The following is a 20,252-nucleotide window of genomic DNA, read 5'->3' on the forward strand; positions in this document are numbered from 1 at the left end:
AATAGCTTTTAAGATGGCCGCTTGAAACTCACACAGTAATGCGCATGCTATGCTGAAACTAATCTTGAAAGTTCTACTAAGCTACTAATGCAAAAGATCTAATTAAGTAAATGGGATTAGAGTAGAAATAAGTGGTATACCTTGAATTCATTTATTTGTGTATTCTAACATGTCTTTCTTTGACTTTATTACTAGTTTGTATTTGGACCTTGGAGGGTGACTGAGATCCCTACCCACCTGATGGATGAGCACGCGCACTGAAAACCCGCTCTGAACTCTGATTGCTCAATTGGACTAAACTTTGAAACCAAGGAGAGGGGGCTCTCACACCAAAGGGATGGAGCACCCAGTAACTGATAGGTTAAAAGAAGTTTTCCCTTTGGGTAAATCGGATATTCAGCATTTATCATTCACATATAACATCCTTATAGACCACAAAGCTCACACACAAGGTTGATGATTGAGGCACTTATAGATCAACTACAGTCTCATAAAGATATCAATGTTTTTTAATCAATATTACAAATACATAAATATGAACTGCCCATATAAGTTCAATCACATTAAAATTCATCAAAATTCATATATAGTCAGCAAAAACATTTACCAAATTAAAACATGTACATTTCAAAATCATTAAACAACATATAAAAAAGGAAGAATACAGAAAAAAGACAATGCACTGTGTCTTTTAAAGCGTTAATTTGGACATTTGTACAGACAGCATCAAGCATGGGTCTAAATTCCCTGTCTGTAACTATTTGCTGACTTCGCCAAATTTAACCACATATGTAGGCGTCGACGCGTTTCGATGGTATAATACCAATAGATAACACCTTCTTCAGGACAATACTTTTTTTCTTCCTCAACTTCAAAAGGCCAAATCACATATTTGCCTAGACAGTAAGAATACAAGAATTAAAAAACCATATAACAAATTATCAACGAAATAATCCTTCACATGTCCAACAGTTCACATATAACATTGGTAGTATCTTTTCAAAGTTTTTATGCAAAAATGTTTCACTCTAGAGGCTTGTTAGGAAATATAAGTGCAACAGTCATCCATTTATGCCATAGTTATAAGAACCATACACTCACATATATCGTACTTCCTTTTTCCTAATGTTTATCTAATGTTTAAGTCTCAATGCTCACCGGTGCAACTGCACTCAGTTGGAGTATGTTCTGACCACTCTCAATACCATGATACGATGATCACGAAAATGTTAGTTGTCTCTACAACATTAAGAGATATCTGTTAGTTATATCATCACTTAAGTCTAATAGTGAAGCTCTTACATATATTCGTTTGGTAGGTACCTTATGGATTAAATCCTTATATGGATGCCAGCAAATCGATATCAATTTGGGGCACTTCCCCGAGCTCTTGACCACCTGATAAAAACTATCATTATAAGAGAAACGGGATTTCCATAACGTTTTGGTTACGCATAGGCAGCACTTAATTATTTGTTCACAGTAGTCATTTTTCCAGAGTGTGATAAATTCCAACATCCTCACCTGTGCGTTATAAACAAACTGAAACAGCACTTAAAATTATTTCACCTCGGGCTCGTTCTTCGATCAGGTGAGGATGTTGGAATTGATCACACTCTGGAAAAACGACTACTGTGAACAAATAATTAAGTGCTGCCTATGCGTAACCAAAACGTTATGGTAATCTCGTTTCTCTTATAATGATAGTTTTTATCAGGTGGTCCAGAGCTCGGGGAAGTGCCCCAAATTGATATCGATTTGCTGGCATCCATATAAGGATTTAATCCATAAGGTACCTACCAAATGAATATATATAAGAGCTTCACTATTAGACTTAAGTGATGATATAACTAACAGATATCTCTTAATGTTGTAGAGAAAACTAAAATTTTCGTGATCATCGTATCATGGTATTGAGATGGGCAGAACATACTCCAACTGAGTGCAGTTGCACCGGTGAGCATTGAGACTTAATAAGTCCATTAGATAAACATTAGGAAAAAGGAAGTACGATGTATGTGAGTGTATGGTTCTTATAACTATGGCATAAATGGATGACTGTTCCACTTATTTTTCCTAACAAGCCTCTGGAGTGAAACATTTTTGCATAAAAACTTTGAAAAAATACTACCAATGTTATATGTGAACTGTTGGATATGTGAAGGATTATTACGTTGATAATTTGTTATATGGTTTTTTAATTCTTGTATTCTTACTGTCTAGGCAAATATGTGATTTGGCCTTTTAAAGTTGAGGAAGAAAAAAAGTATAGTCCTGAAGAAGGTGGTATCTATTGGTACTATACCATCGAAACGCGTCGACGCCTACATATGTGGTTAAATTTGGCGGTCAGCAAATAGTTACAGACAGGGAATTTAGACCCATGCCTGATGCTGTCTATACAAATGTCCAAATTAACGCTTTAAAAGACACAGTGCATTGTCTTTTTTCTGTATTATTCCTTTTTTATATGTTGTTTAATGATTTTAAAAGGTACATGTTTTAATTTGGTAAATGTTTTGCTGACTATATATGAATTTTGATGAATTTTAATGTGATTGAATTTATATGGGCAGTTCATATTTATGTATTTGTAATATTGATTAAAAAAAAACATTGATATCTTTATGAGACTGTAGTTGATCTATAAGTGCCTCAATCATCAACCTTGTGTGTGAGCTTTGTGGTCTATAAGGAGGTTATATGGGAATGATAAATGCTGAATATCCGATTTACCCAAAGGGAAAACTTCTTTTAACCTATCAATTGGACTAAAGCCAAGGACATGCACACTAGAAGCGCATTGGAAACTCAGCTCTTGAACCAGCAAGAGGAAATTTAGTAAAACAATGCTGCATAAATATATTGATCCACATATGAAATGTGGGTGGGAATGAAGCTTGGGAAAGTAAAACTAAGGCGCGAGATATTAGACAAAGAAGTTAAAGAAAATATGACACTTACACTTATCACACTTAGTATGGAGTGATGTCCTCTCCCCAGTGCCTGGCCTAATCAAAATTAGGGGTGTACATGATAATTGAAACATTTGGGGGTGGATCATACACAAGAATAGTATAACTGAGGTAGGTTAGTTAGTTAGACACAGATGCTATGCAGAGATGTTGCCCGAGCATGCTATGATGCTGTCCGTGAGCTTATTGAAGAATGCAACACTAGGGAAGATCGTGGAATCAGAACCGAGGAGGCACATGTAGGAAGGGGTTTCCGGACGAGCCCGAGCGGAGAGAGTAGTTCCAGAGAGGGGTGCAACGCTGGCATTGCACTAGAAGAGGTCACCTATCCTGTCCTGAACCTTTTCCTGAATTTTTGATCCTCTGATGTCCAGGTCCTCATATCATTCTAGGTAAATATAATTATGTGTAGTATGTCCATGTACTGCTCTCTATTTCTCCCCCTTCAGGTACTGTCATCACAAGAATTCTAACTGTGAATGTGATATTGAATTAACTGTAGTTTCCCTTCCTCGTGAGAATTTGGTGTATTAATGTGTATTTGATATTGACTCACAAATCATTTTGATCAGATAAACTTTTAAAACTCTTTTGAGTCTGTGTTCTTTTGAAATGAAGGTTAATGTAAGTTCTTGCCTATTCTAATCTACAATCAGATCTATCGACAAAAGGAAATTTAACCAAATGAGACAGGGTTGGTAAGAGTTAGTGAGATGAGTTTCACACAGGTACATCAATATTGATCGCAGCTGATATTTACTAGCTCGATGTATGAATGTATATGGGCCCAAATGAGTGTTGTGGTGTGTATGTAACCCGAGCTGGTAAACTCCGCTCCATCAGGAGGCATTCCTTGGGCATTGTGGTAGGTGTTTCTACACAACACCCATGGATTTTGAGGCTGCCCCAGATTTACAAAATCATGTAAATCCTTAAGCCTCCCGAGCTGAGGCTTAACGAGGACAAATATCATAAACACTGATTTTCTTGCTCTTCCCCGCCATTGCAAAGCATTTGCTGAGTCTCCTCACATGTAACTGGGCTAAGTAAAAGGTAAACTTTCCACTGAGATGAACCCGGTATGTGTATCAGACTCACGCTCCATCCCGCTGGGCCTGAACCTTTGACTTGGAGCTCGACTAGTGTGACCAGATAACAATGATTGGCACATTTTTATTATTGGTTCTCTGCTTTTCTAAATTGGTTTGGAATTGTTGATTTGTTGTGCTTTCACTTTATTACTGTTTGAAGACTGCATAAATAGTTTACAATGTGCCTCTAAGTTAAGCCTGGCTACTTCTGTGACAAGCTACCAGAGGGTTAAGCAGAGGTTTATTTAGCAATTTCTGTGGTTCACCCTGAGAAGGACTGTGTTTATTATTTGAGTGAGGCTATAATAGATGATCTCAAATGAGCTTCAGGGCTAACTGGTCCACATCGGATTAGCTCTCTGACTACATTGGCAAGAAAAGCACTGGATAGCAGTGGCCACAAGCTTTGTGCTTGTAATAATAGCTATTCCACCGCTTTCCAATAAAGTTGCCAGGAACGTCACTGACCAAATTGTACTCGTGGGGAATTGACCATATCTTGCTTCAATTTTAATTAAAAAGTTATGCTGATACTTGGGAGCAAGTAAACTCATAAAATAGAAATGGACAAACACCTAGAAGACAGAAAACAGCAAATGAAATGAAACAGAGATATATGTATATATTTCTTGGCTTTGCTTTTGTGGGTTTTTTATTTGGCAGATTTGCTGGGTCTTTGCATCCCTTGGATGATCCTGCTCTGGAGCTAGCTGGGGTGAGGATCACAGACCTGACAGGTTCTGAGGACCTGATTATTTAATCAATGGCCCAAATTGTCCTTCAAAAGAACTAAATCATGTGTACAAATATAATATTCATAATGTTCCTCAGAAAGAGGAAAGAAGGAAGAAAATTGCTCTTTCTCCTGCCGTGAGATGGTGGCAGGCTTCTAAGTGCCCAGGGCATCTGGTAATTGATTATTACTTCCTCTGACTGACGAGGGACCTGAGGTATTACATCCATTTGTTGAGTTCTGAGTAACAATATCATTCAGAGTGTCATGCAGTAACGACCTGAAGTACTGCTCCATTTGTGCCCTCTTTTGAGGGGCATCTAGCATGGGTGAGTGGTACAGCACCTGCGTGCAGCTGCAGCAATTGTGGGACGGAGCAGATACATAAATCGCTGATGGCGAAAGACGGGGATGGGTGTAGTGCTAATGGCATACACACTGCTGGGATCATTTAGACCTGGAAGGGGAGCCCCCTTCCCCCACCTCCACCCCCATGCCCCTGGCAAAGGACATCCCATCCCATCTAGGTGATCCGCACCTGGTTGGGGCGATTGAGATCATTGTGTACCAAAATATCGAGTTTACTATTAAAATATTATAGCAATATTATTGACAAACAAAATGTAAAGAAGCTAATTTTAGGTAAGTCTAGATCTATTTATTTTAACTCTAAATTTGTGTTATTTGTAGATAGATATATCATCAAGGAATAAGTGTGGAGGATCACGTTCAGCACACATATTCTTACCCATCTATTCTTCTCTTGTTCCTGTGTTGGTGATACATATTTGTGATACAATATTAAGGTAGCAGGAAATAAAAGACTCGGGAGGGATATTCTCAAGAACGTGATATAACCATCGCAAAAGTAACCTAACGCAACTTCCAACATTGCAGTCTATCGTGGGAAAATTACGGTGTGTTAACAAAGCATTCTCAATATGGCGGCACCATGCGATATTCCGCAAATAACGCGTCAAATGGCAGCGTTAAAATCAACGCCACGCTGCAAAAATGCGAAACATGAATGCCAAAAAAGCTGTGATGAGGCCAATCGCGATACAAAAAGCAGCAAAAACCAGTGGCAGGACTGCAAATCCCATGCACCTGGAGGAAAAAGGCACCATAAAAGCAGACCAAACAAACGGTGAGATGACAACGTACGAGCACAACCCCACAGCTGTGACGCAGAACAAATGACCATTGTCCAAATCAGATAGGCAGTCCCCCACAAACAGCCACAATGTACATTGACATGCATTCAGTATGTGATCTGCACCAATGCAGAAACAAACATGGAACACACTGTGAAACCTCATCTCCTCTTCAAATTGCAGAGGGACAAACAACAACCCTTTCACACCGACGTGCCATGTCGATGACCAAAAAATAATGAAAGCATGGACCAATGTAGGGGCAGTAACTCACCCAACGCACATGTCGCCCATGTCACGGGACTTGAGTCACAGGGTGGATCCCTGCATCATGGCGGCACATATCAGAGCCCAAAAGAAGTACTCTTGTCACTTGTAGGCCACATATGACAGCCAAAATTGAATGAGTTGGGACACATGTGAAACGCCGAAGAGTGGGATACCGTAACAACTGTGACACACAGAACTGGCTGTTCCGATATGTGACACCCTAAACAGCCTCGCTGCACAGAGGTGACACACCCACCATCCGTTAACAAATTCCTAAATTGTCAGCACAACATGTCACACCCCCACTTGTCTGAGTGAAGTGGCTGTACAGATGAGTGACATGCATGCAGGGAATCTATTTCAGAATGCATTTATTAGCACATGCTGTGCCTGTGGTCAGTCAACATACTGTGCGATTACTACTAAGGACCCTCACAATGTGACGTCAACCAGAGAAGAAATTGTCAATGATGTAGTCCCTAGGGCAATTCATGCTGCAGCTGCAGTGGGGTGTATTCCACTTGCCTCATCTTCATCATCATCGTCCGGTGCATCTGGCACTCATATCCATGGGGCTCTGCTGCGTACACATATGTTGTGCAATACACAACATGCAACGATCATCTTGCACACGAGGCCTGGGCTGTTCAGGAACTTTCCACCTGTGACTTCCAGGCACCTGAAACGTGACTTCAACATGCCAAATGTGTGCACCACGATGCCCAAGGTGCGTTTGTGGGCCAAATTGTACTTCCTTTGGGCTGTGTGTTCGGGGCTTGGAGGGGAGTCATCATCCAAGCTCAGAGTGCATATCCTTGGTCACCTGTGACAGTGCAGAGAGACAAGAGTCAAGAGTACGAACTGCATGATGTGTTGGCAGGCTCACTGGTTCATTGGTGTGTGATATGTGTGACTTAGTGATTCCTGTCTGACATGCACTGCATGTTGCTAATGAGCGCCAATACTGTCTGTTACGTGGCCTCACTGCCGCACCTCCCCCGAGCACATTCACTATTGTGCGCAGTGCTATTGCATCACGTGCACCCCTACTGCATACCATTATTATGCCTGTCTGTGCATGTCCACAAGCGTGACTACGACACTGTGATGATGCTGCGCATAATGTGGCCGGCCACGTATGTGTTGGCCTATTGCAGGGACAGGGCTGACACAGATGTAGAGCACCTGCCTGGCTGAACCCGACATGCAGTTGAGGGTACATCTTTGGCGCATGCTGCGATAATAGCGACACACACAACAGTTGGCATGTGTGATCCCTGACCCCGAGCGGGCATTGCCTCCCCCATGTACCCCTGCGGCTGAGCACGCACACAAGGGCATGCCACATGGCAACATCGTCGATTGCGGGACGGGGGCACAGACACCACAACAGAGACACACGCGTCAGCCACATCCTTGGCAAGGCCTACACTGCACCACACCCAGATCCATGTGTGGAGTACTGTCGTACGCCTGTCCAACCCACTCACAGGGAGGTCCAACACGGTTACATGTCCCAGGTCTACACTACTGCCTGCGGTGACATGGATGCGCACGCTGTACACAGCACAATGTTATGTGGAATGACCCCTGTTCCTGATGTATACATAATAAACACACGGACAAACTCAGTGAGTTTGTGGGACTGGCCACGGGCACATGCGCCCGGCCCCTTATATTGCCAGGGTCACATCTCCAATGACGCCTGTGCTGGATGGGTGTTGGGTGGTGTAAGCCACCACCCAGGGGTTGGTTAGTGCTGGCAAAGACCACAACAGTGAGCAGACACTCAGCAGTACAAGGTACGTTCCTTATGGGTCTCTGACTTGAGCAGCACAGTTTGTGGCCCTGGATGCACAGCAGCTGCCACAAGCACGCTGCCATGGGACGTTGACTTGCGGTGCACTGAGGAAGTACCACGCAAGCTGATCGTGTACTTGTCGATGTCTAAGGGCAATTTCGCGGAGGGTTGCGGAGGACAGTGGAAAGTGTCCTTCCAGGGCATGAAGCAGAGGGCAGAAGCAAGCAGAAACAGGCAGATGGCGGAGTTGAATGCTACAGATCCCGCTTTTCCACCTTGTCAGTATCAGCTACATGTACATGAAGACAGCCTCCAGCCCATGTGCTAAGACGCCACGATGTCCAAACAGAGATTGCCCATGGATTTGAGGGCACACTCAGTGGCACCAGAGCTGGAAGGAGATGCAGACTGCGATGAGGCCTGTACAATGACTTGTGTGACCTACTCCACTGCAGTGTGTGCCGGAGGCTGCGATCAGCAGGGACCTAAAGCAATGTGTGGTAGGCATGCACTGCACAGAGTCAGTTGCAAAAGAAACAATTGATGGACGGAATGCTGGACAATGCAAACATTCAACCCCAGTCACAAGGATCTGGATTTAATCCATCATTCTTTTGCTCAGCACACACCCCAGTTTGGACCCAGCCATATGCAAATCAGTCTTGACCCTGTTCCTTGTGGGAACAGTCCAGCTCGAAATGCCAAGCCAGGTCCTCCCTGGACCAGAAACAATAATCCTAGGACCGGTTTCAGGGCATCACCCTTCTTCAGCCAGGCCAGCTTGAATCCAGTGGTGTAGTGAGCACGGGACCCACATCTGAGCATACCCTTCCCACTTAGTGCGACATATGCAAAAGAAACAATTGATGGACGGAATGCTGGACAATGCAAACATTCACCCCCAGTCACAAGGATCAGGTTTAATCCATCATTCTTTTGCTCACCACACCTCCCCAGTTTGGACCCAGCCATATGCAAATCAGTCTTGACCCTGTTCCTCGTGGGAACAGTCCAGCCCGAACTGCCAAGCCAGGTCCTCCCTGGACCGGAAACAAGCATCCTGGGACAGGTTTCAGGGCATCACCCTTCTTCAGCCAGGCTAGCTTTAATCCAGTGGTGTAGTGAGAACGGGACCCACATCTGGGCATACCCATCCCACTTAGGGCAACATATGCAAAAGAAACAATTGATGGACGGAATGCTGGACACTGCAAACATTCACCCACAGTCACAAGGATCTGGGTTTAATCCATCATTCTTTTGCGCACCACACCACCCCAATTTGGTCCCAGCCATATGCAAATCAGTCTCGACCCTGTTCCTAGTGGGAACAGTCCAGCCTGAACTGCCAAGCCAGGTCCTCCCTGGACCAGAAACAAGCATCCTGGGACCGGTATCAGGGCATCACCCTTCTTCAGCCAGGCTAGCTTGAATCCAGTGGTGTAGTGAGCACGGGACCCCCATCTGGGCATACCATTTCCACTTAGTGCGACATATGGAAAAGAAACAATTGATGGACGAAATGCTGGACAATGTAAACATTCTCCCCCAGTCACAAGGATCTGGGTTTAATCCACCATTCTTTTGCTCACCACACCACTGGAATCAAACTATCCTGGCTGAAGATGGGTGAAACTCGAAACCGGTCCTAGGATGCTTGTTTCCAGTCCAGGGAGGACCTGGCTTGGCAGTTCGGGCTGGACTGTTCCCATGAGGCACAGGGTCAAGACTGATTGGCATATGGCTGGGTCCAAACTGGAATGTCACGGTGAGCAAAAAAACGATGGATTTAGTCTCAGATCTCTGCACTGGGGTTGATGTATGACAGTGTTCTGCATTCTGTCCATCAACTGTTGTTTTTGCATTTGTCACCCCGAGTGGGACAGGTATGCCCAGACGTGGGTCCCGTGCTCTCCATGCCACTGGAATCAAGCTGTACTGTTCCTCTTTCTCCTCTCCTTGCATACTGTGACATGAACACTGCCATGAAAAAATCAAGACTCAGAAAAGTACGACCTAGTTGGCAGCAGTGTCGGTCGGAGGCAGCGGTCAGCCCGGGCCAACCGCTGTCCAGACATCTCATCCTGGATCTCTCACACAAGACGTTGAAATGGCATTTGTATTACATTTGTGGGTGACATAGGTAGTGGCACCAGAGCTGAGCAGGTGTGCAGCCAGTGAGGAGTGATGGACTTCATTGGATTGGTGTGACGCCTGCAGGACCTTAGTGCAGGTCGGAGGCCGGAGTCAGCAAGGGCCCACTGGCACGTTTGGTGGGAGTCCTATGCATAGACTTGGTGGCACCACATCGGAGGGATTATAGTGACATGAACTCTGCCTTAAATCATGTACTCTGCCATGGTATATTCAAGACTCAGTTCCAAATGTGTGTCCTACTTGTCCGCTGAGTATGCCGGTGGAGTACGTCAAAAAGAAAGGAGTTCCGCGGACTTGTGTCGCGGAGGCCGTGATGGTCCGAGTAGTCTGCCAAGGTCAGGGGCCTCGGGATTGGAGCTTGCACCAGCTCGTGGTGGGCCCTCTTTGAAACACGCCGGGGTCGGCAGGTGAGCAGTGATGCCTGGATGCGCAGTGGCATCCATGACGGCTTTGTGGAACAGCAGCCCAAAGTGCAGCAGGAGCACAGGATCCCAGGCAACACTGCTCATGGCATAGGCCTCGTGGAGGGGTGAGAGGTGCCGCCCTGGCAGGGACATTGGGCATTCTGGAAGAGGACCACTCCCAGAGCTACGTGCTTTTTATTCACACCCCTACACTGGACTGGTGTATGCCGGGCCAGCCCACTCCTCTCACGCTTACAGGGGGGGACGTAACAATCTATATTTCCTTGTTCTCCCCTGGCTGGGGTGACATGCTTGCGTCCACTGTCCACTACACCAAACACCAGCGGTGTATGTCGACATGGATATGTGTGTGGTATGCATACTGCAGTCTGTCCAACACATTCACGCCACACTTGGCATTGTGTGCGGTTTCATTTATCGGTCACATCGCCTCCTTCGTACATGCCTGGTTCCCTCCTCTTCCCACATTCTGCTAATGTGTGGCTGAGGTGCCATGCCGTTGGTTGCTCATATACATGGCTAGGCCAGGTTCCCACGGTAAGTTGTGCTGTCGTATCTGGTGGGTGGGCATGTTGTTTGGCATGTTGTATGTGGGTTTGTAATGTGTGCTTTACCAGAGTTGTGAGTTGTATGATTGTGGAGTTGAGGTGTGTGATGTGTGCATTTAGTGCTTACCAACAAGCACTGCATATACTGTAGGTGCCATTCTGGCAGTGCCTGCTGATGATGGACTGTCGGAAGATGTATGAATCATACACACTGCCTGGGTAGTTGGCGACGACATTGGTGAAGAGTCCCTGGTGGTCCACTATTGCCTGCACATTGATGGAATGCATGTGCTTTCTGTTGCCGTAATTGTGTGCAGTGTCGGCAGGGAGCACAAGTAGGACATGTGTGCAGTCTATTTACCCCAACACGGCCGGGAATCCAGCTATGGTGTAGAAGCCTTGCTTGGTCTCCAGCTGTTCCTGCGCAGTGTGGGGAAGTATAGGTACTGGGGTACTAAGCTGATGATGGCATCCAAGACAGGTGTGAGGAACTTTGACAGGGCTGACTTTGAGACTCCTCCAACTCTGGCAGTTGTTGGTTGGAAGGTACCAGAGGCCAACAGGTGCAGCACAGCCAGCAGCTTTGTCTGAGGATGGATGTTGGTTGTACGCTGTGTTGGTACAGTCAGCCTGTGGGCAATGATGTTCAGGATGCGGAGGATGGTTGTCCTTTTGAGCCTGTAGTGGGCAATGACATACTCTGGTGCAATGTCTGTGAGGCTGGTTCGTTTCCTGAAGGTCCGCGGTCTGTGTCTGCGATGCCTCAGGGGAGGTCTGTGAGTTGGTGGCGGGCCTGGGGTTGGTGGCGGTGGATGTTGTGAGCCTGTTGGGGCTCTCAGTTGCATGATGAGTAGCTCCATGGCATCTCTTGTCCTTCAGGTGTGGCTGTGGGCTGGGCTCCCTTTTCTGGTGCCGGCTGCCGTACGACTTTACACCAGGTCAGGGTAGGTTTTGGTTTCCTGCTGCTAACGCGCCATTTCGCATGTTTTGTGGACTTATTTCCGATGTGGCTGGTCGTTGAGAATGTTGCGGAGTGGTATTATCGCGGCTTTGTCCAGGGAACTCCTACTCTGCATCTCATTAGCGATAGTTCCCGGGGTCATCTGTGGCGATGTTTTCTGTTGCTGCTATCACAGGTAAACTCGTGCTACGGGCTGTTAGCATCAGCTTGTGAATGGGGCGGTAAATTTATTGCGACTTTGGCTGCGATATAGTGCCGTTAATTCGGCGATAGCTCCTTGAGAATATGCCCCTCGATATTCTGGGACCATACTGCTTGGGATTCACCATCCTGCTCCTTAATCTATGTTTTTTCTGTGACAAATAAGGTCGCTGCTTGTGGGCCAGTGGGTTTCATCATCCTCCAGGGGCAGATCTTTTCTTGTCCTCATGTACCAGACCTCAAGAAGTGTTGGAAGGAGCTTGTGGTAGGCATAAACATATCTAGATATGTTTCTGGCGTTCTATGGCATTTCATATTAACAGAAGGGGGGTGAAGTATATTTAGCAATAAACCTACCTTCCACCACCTCAAGAGAGTGTTGAGTTGTCTTCAGGTGAAACCAGGTCCTAGGCTATGTGGTGAATTTCTGTTCCCTTTATATATTTAGATTTTGCAAAATGTTCCTGGAGATCTAGCACATTTCAAACTCCTTCCCAGGCAGATTTGTGGTAACCTTGAGCTTGCGTTTCCAAGAGTAGGCTTATTTTGGTTCTTTTATCAGTTGGTCGCGACAGGCTGAAACTGCCATGCTCTGATTCTTGTTTGGAATCTGCATGGAGTGAAGGCACCATGGAAAATGATATACCTCATGCTGCACTGCAGTGGATAGAACATACCAAGATACAATTTTTGAGCCAGTCTGTAAATTTTGTTCACCTAGAGTGGAAGAGATTTTGCTGATAGATAGGCAGCGAGGGATCTTGTGGTGCTGGCACAAGAGGTCCCCATGAAAGAGAGATAGGTGATATAGCAACACAAAAAGATGATGGGCAGAATGCTGAACATTGTCAAACATTCACCCCTAATCACAGAGCTGGGTTAAGTTTATCATTTTTTTGCTCATCATGCCACCCCAGTTTGGACCCAGCCATATGCAAATTAGTCTTGACCCTGCTCCCTGGACCGGAAAGCAAGTATCCTGGGACCAGTAGCCCTTAGTGGGAAGAGTGCACCAAGATGTAGGTCCTGTGCTCGCTATGCAACTGGATTCAAGCTAGCCTGGCTGATGAGGGGTGATATGCCTAAACTGGTCCCAGGATGCTTGAGTTTTTTGTCCAGGGAGTACCTGGCCTGCCAGTTCAGGCTGGACTGGACTGTTATCATGGTGAGCAGGGCCAAGAATGATTTGCACTTGGCTTGATTCAAACTGGGGTGTTGTGGTGAGCAAAAGAACGATGGATTAAAACCAAATCTGTGACTGGGGGGTGAATGCTTGACAATGTTCTGCATTCCGTCCATCATCTTTTCGTGTTGCTAGATAGGTGATGTAACAATCTCATCCTGGGTATTCACCACAGATTGGAGATACTGTTGGGCACATGTCCACTGCATTTTGATGAGTTAAAAGATGAATGATGCCCTTGTATTTAAGTGTTGTTAAGAATGTCCCTGGAGGAATAGAGAGTGGTTTCCATTTGATTCTTTGACAGATTTCTTTGCGGCTATTAATATCCTCCTATACACTGTTTCCTAAATGTGTATAAAAAGTCATGCAAATATCACAGTGACAGTGGTTCAAGTTCCTAATACTAATGAACTCTGGTTATCTGCAGCTACATTGATAATGGCATTGTGCAGTGATGAGATATAATTCATATCAGCAATCCCCCTACTCAAACAGTATTAGGGACCAACTCACTCCCACACCATCTGCAGCCCTTTCCTTTGACCTCCTTGTGTCCAAAATACTGTTGACATATGTTTGTGCAATGATGTTTAAGCAGAAAAATGGGAAACACCCTCGATACATGTCAAGTAGGCATTGAATTAATCTGTGTTTGGACTTTCAAAATTCTATATACTGGCCAGGTACTTTCAAAAGCAATCCAACAGACCAGTACAATTTCCAAATGACCTATTGAAATTCCACAGCCGAAATAACCCAAACCCTATCGGAAACACACACTTCATAATTGATAGCTAAAAACTCTACTTTGAAACAATAGTTTTGCATCAAACTTACATGAGCACACATAGGCTCCAAGGAACAGGAGAAGAATAGCAGGCTTCATTGTTGTGTTGTGGGTGGTGTATCAGGTTCTTCACAACTGAAACTCTGAAAAGAGAGTAACAAACATTTTGATGCTCTATGTGCGTACGTCTTGGAAACACCTGATAGAAAGAAAGCTAGAATTGTTCAGTATTTTAAGAAAATTAAGGCTGAAGTCTACTGTCTATTCTTTCTGACTCTCTTATCTGTGTTTCTTAATTTTAACCTCTTGCAGCAAAGGGAGACCCAGTCATTCACCTCCTCTAGGACAGCATGATCATGCTTATTGTTGTACTGTTAAGTAGAGCATTCCGTGTTGATGTCGAACAATCATTTTTTAGGTCTCCCAGTGCCAGTGTCCCTGATCTCACATCAGAAGAATGACACTCCCTTATTCTTGTGTTCTTGAAGTTGAGGAAAATGGTTGAAATTGAGAATTCACCAGAATGGAATAAATTATGCTTTGAAAGGACTCCTGTGTCATGATCACATGCTCAAGCATGCTACGGTCTCCAATTTCTTTAGGAGCTTAGAACACGAAAATGCACAATTCCAATTCACCAATTTTGAGTACATATCCAAAAAACAGAAAGGCTGCAATCAAAATAAACTGTGCTACTGGTGAGATTGTGTCGTACAGGATGGATGTACTTTGACATTCCATTGAGAGTGAATTCACTGTACTTGGTACTCAGAGTAGCATGTTCTTCCTTCTTTCAAAAGTAGCCATACTCTTCTTCACATTGCCGCACAGCAATATTAATGAGCAATGTGAATTTTCAAGAATAAAAACATATTTCATTCCAGTGTGCCTCCACATAGAACTCTGTCTTTTAAGTTAATATTTCAAATTTACAAGCCTTGTGGTGAAGCATCTTACATATATTGTCCATCCTAAAGGAGGTACATGGAAGCAAAAATTAAGATGTTAGCTTTATGTGTTATTTTATTATAAATTTCTTTAGTCAGTCCTAGGTCCACAGGGTCTTCTGGGATGTCGAGACAGCTCTTGGTCTTTTAGCCTTACCCCCAGGCAGTTGGCTTTTTTTTTTCGTGCCAATCCCTTGATTGACTAACTCAAATCAAATCAAATCAAAACAAGCTATATTCGATTTTAGAAATTAAAAAATTCATAAAAGCAGGCTTGGTAAAAAAGTATTAAAAATGTAAGCATATGTTACATATATAATTCCACGTTACACATCGTATAAGGATATATTTCTGGAAGCGAGAAAAAAATTCATAAAATGCTTCTAAGCAATCTAAAATGTATAGGACAAGCCTTGACGCCCTAGATGATTCCAGCCTATAACATGTCTTGTGATTTAGTAGTGTAGGCATTTCCTGGACCGTACGACCCTCTTTAGAAAACCCACCACAGAACCAATGCAATAAGAGTTTCCCAACATCTGAAGGTACACAAGTGCGGGACGGCATTGCCTCCATCCTCCTTGTTTTAATAAGGGAATTAACCATCTGCGCCTTTCATTAATATAAAATTTACAAAATAAGATTGCGTGTAATGTGGTTTGTAGTGATATATTGTCGCAGGGGCATTGACAAAGTTCCCTTGACCAATCATTAGTGTCTGGATGGGTGATCAGGCGATGGAAAGTCCCGAATCTGAATCTTGTTAGCAGATATCTATCATGTCCTCCTGCGACACACAAAAGATATGGTTGAATATCACATGTTATGGTGATTATTTGATGATAGACCACCATAGTTTTATTCAACTCAAGAGTTAACCTATTTTCTTCCAGGTGGGTCATACAGACTTTTTAAAAATCCTTTCGGTTAATGGAGTTCATGTTTTCGGGTGAGGTAAAAAACTCTGGGCGTCCAATATCCTGCAAAATGTTTTTGACATATCTGAGTCAAGCTATTTTGCCGGCATTATTCAATCTCATGGCATCCATTATTACTTCCCTGTTAAGGCCAGTACTGGACGAAGTCCAGATTCTGTGCCACAGCAGAACCGATTGGGCTTTAATTAAATCAGAAATGTATACAACTCCTAATTCGCTGTGGCAGTTAAAAACTGGGGCAGTAGCTGGAACTCCCATGATAAACCTTAAAAAACCATTTTCAATGCGTTGAATCGATATACACTCTTCAGAAGCCCCAAATGGCTGCCCCATAAACTGCTGAACTCACGCATTTTGCTTGGTAGATTTTTAATAATATTTCGGGTGGCCTTTTCCCCAGTTTTTTTGTAAAATTTATTAGGGCCGCAATAGACTTCATAAAGAGTAAACTCCTGGCCTTGACAGCTGCGGTCCATGAGCCGGTTCTATTGAAAAGGACGCCCAGGTAGCTGAACAAGTTGGTGGTTTCCACCCTGCTCCCCCCGCCTGATAGCTTCTAAGGCTATTTTTCTTCCCCCCACAAGCCATGACAAAGCTTTTCTTTGCGTTCAATTTTAAACCAAGCCTATCCATAAAACAAGTATAAAAGGAAAGCGCCCTCTGTAGGCCAACCTGTATACGGGCAATGAGCACTGCGTCGGCAGCATAGAGGAGAGAGGCTATCGGGCGCGCATTAACTATCGGGCGGTCCCTAGTGTGTGACACCAGCTCCTGTTCCAAAGCGTTGGTATATAATGAGAACAGGAGCGGTGCCAAGACACACCCTTGCCTTACTCCCCTCTCCACCCTGAACGACGCAGTGCACTCGCTCTTTGTTCCATAACAGACTTTTGCGCTAGCACCAGCATATAGCTGCCTTAAAAACTGTATTAAAACAGGGTCAACTTTTAGTTCATTGAGTACTTCCCACAGCTTGTTATGTATTACACAATCGAAGGCAGCTGTAAGATCAACAAAAGTCAAGTATAGTTTCCCTGGCTTTGCCTGTGTATATTTGCCAATTAAAATGCTAAGGTTTAAAATCTGCTCGTTTGTTCCTAAGCCAGCTCTAAAACCATATTGGACATAGCTTAAAATACCGTTTTCTTCAGTCCATGCTTGTAGTTGATCTAAAACAATCCTACTGGCTACCTTCATTAGGGAATCCAACAAGGATATTGGGCGGTAACATGCAGTATTCTCCCGCTCACCCTTTTTAAAAATGGGAACTATAATTGATTCGTACCAGGTGTCTATAAATCCATTTTCACAGCAAGCTTGTAAAACCCTAGTTAAAATTGGACCCCACACCTCCATGTTTGGCTTATGAAGATCTATTGGTATCCCGTCGGGGCCTGCTGCCTTGCCTCCCCTGCTTGCCTTTACTGCCGCGTTAACATCTTGGAGTGAAATGTGTAGATGGATAGGGGTGAATTTCTGCTTAACCCTTTCTATGTCCTGACACTGGTCTATTTCCTCCATGCCTCCCTGTTTCGAATAGACGTCAGTAAAGAAGTCTATCCAAATACTTTCCTCGATGGCCACCTCAATTGATGGTACATCCAAATTATTGTTTAGGAATGGGGCGTTCACTGCCGACCAGAATTTCTCGGCAGCCTCGCAAAGATTCTTCCACGCATTATCTTTCAGCTCAATCAACCTAGTTTTCCTGGCTGTATTATACAGCTTTCTGCAGGCCCTAATCTCACTGCTATCTCTTACAGCTCTATGCAATGCGCTCTTTAATTTTGAATAACATCTAGTGCAATTTTTATCAAACCATCCCTTCCTAAGGTTGCCTGTGCCTTTGCATTCCACAGACAACGTACTTTTCACTACTTCAGTAATACTATTAAAAGCTTTTATGACATCGTTGTTTGTTGGGTTATCGCTTAAACAAGTTAGGATAGGGTCTATTACGTTAGTGATTATTTCTTTGTTTAGCTCAACAGGGTTGCGGCTAGCCCAACGAATTGCATACTAACTCAACACCTCCTGGTCTCCCTCACGTAGCAAGTCCAGCAGCTAATGGTTTAACAAATTACTAGACGTAGCTCCTACTCGCCCCCTGCTTGAATGTACGTTGTCCCCCCTGGAATTATTAACCATGATGGTTGGTGTAAGGGGTATCTGTTGACCAGTTAAGCAACTGTTCAATCTGTTCAATCCAACCGGTTCTTGGACCAAGGAATTATTAGGAGATTCGTCGACACTATCCGCAGACCTTTGTACACATGTGGGTAAGGGATAATGGGCAATTACAGGAGATCTAGAGAGACACCATCATCTACTGAGCCATATCTTCTGGGATCTTTTATGACTTATTGACTTTTTTCACCACCTGCTGGCTTCGCCAAAGGGGGAGTAGTAGAGAACAGATTTTAGCATCATGTGGCTGCAATGGTGAGTCTCCACAGAATTTGCTTCATTTTTTATTATTCTGTAAATTTTATGTGCTCACCGGAAAACCTTTATTGTCCCTATCTTAAGGAGGATAGAATTCAGGCAGGCTCGCCCAGCTCTTATTTATTTACAGCTGTTGCATGAAGATTCTGTTCTAGTTTTCCTTAATTTCCTTCAATCTGCAGCGAAGTTTAGAGACTACCTAGATTAAACGGTAGTATCCATGAGGGTCCACTCTTAATCTAGCACCCCGGATGAGACATAATTATTAGATAGGTTCCCAGGAGTCATCTATCAATTGGTTTATTTTAATTTTTATGTTTAGGGGACCAAGTATTTTGTATTGTACTGTGTCTATGAATTGCATGAGATCCCAATGGGGAAATTTTTATCAAATATTGTTTTTAAATACTGGAAACATTTATGGTTTTACACATGAAAACCGAATAAAGTTTATTTGATTGATTATAAATGTAGTGACAGGTTTGAAGTTCCCAAAATGTAGGAACATAGAACAGTCCCTGGTTCATGTACCTCACCATAGTGAGCACTTTAATTGTGATATTATCCCTAGATCTTTGTGTGTCTTCTTATTTCCTATTCTCTCTAATGGGCAAACATTACACTTAGTCTCCATTGCATTTAATTACTGCATATACTTGGGTTAACAGTGTCTTGTCTATTTATATAGCAGTAGTATGTCACATCTAGGTCTGTTTTGTATATTTAAATAAGGTGGCATGTACATATTGCTGATACAGTTTTAAAAAAATGTAAGTACTTCCTCCGAAAGTGCAGTTCATTGTTTACTATAATTTTGCTACAATTATTTACAGTGTACTCATGTTATTGAACTTCCATTTCAGGAGTGTTGAAGCAGTTTCAAGGCTTTCTAGAGTGTCTCATTGCCCAAAAGGGGTAATTTCTGATATTTGTCTATTTACATGAATCTCATTGTTTGTTTTTACTTGCTATAAAGTGTCATTAAAGTGTTACACATTCGACAGTGGAATGCTACTCATACAATACATACACTGAAACCATGGAAATGTCACACATAAGCATTCTGAAAAAGTCACAGCTATGGCAAGGTCATGCATGTGGTTTTAGTGGTCTCTATTTTTCTAGGTTTCCTCATAATTCTGTGGTGCTCTGAAGATGAGAGCCCATTCCCGAGAAAGAAGTCTATCAGTTAAATACACTGGGGCAAAAACTGCTAGAGCCTTTGATATCAACAGATGCATTCTGTAGAGAGCTACCATCAGGCTCTAAATTAAACAAATGGAGCCCTTTAGTTTCAAATTACCAATGAAATGCTCCATTCTCCATTGGAACTCCAATCCTAAATGTTAAATGCTGGAGAAACATATGCTATATTAAAAGAAGAAGTGTTGGACTCCTTTCCCTGTGAGAAGGATGGACATGGTGTAGTGGAAGTTGGAAGACCCTCTTGCCAAAGAGGGAGAGCGGGAGAGGGAGACAGCCTGAATGCCACATTGACTCAGAGCTGTGAGGTCGTCAGTAGGAACAGTGGCCATAAGATGAGAGGCAAGAGGCGTGCCAAATGCAGGTGGAGCTATGTATGTTTCGGAGACATGGGGCTGATTCCCGGCAGGCTCCATCAAAAGTGTGTCTG

At 43.7% G+C, this 20,252-nt stretch overlaps 1 long non-coding RNA gene across 1 annotated transcript in view; it reads right to left on the bottom strand.

The window, feature by feature from the left end:
- LOC146844059 (uncharacterized) overlaps nt 1-20,252 on the bottom strand; it is a 113,458-nt gene that overhangs the window by 91,508 nt on the left and 1,698 nt on the right. Inside the window, exon 2 of the long non-coding RNA XR_014981121.1 lies at nt 14,340-14,432. This is a non-coding gene — a long non-coding RNA (uncharacterized LOC146844059). The remainder of the gene's footprint in view (nt 1-14,339; nt 14,433-20,252) is intronic.

The sequence above is a fragment of the Triturus cristatus genome, chromosome 4_1 (assembly GCF_964204655.1).
Source record: "Triturus cristatus chromosome 4_1, aTriCri1.1, whole genome shotgun sequence".
Taxonomy (NCBI): Eukaryota; Metazoa; Chordata; class Amphibia; order Caudata; family Salamandridae; genus Triturus; species Triturus cristatus.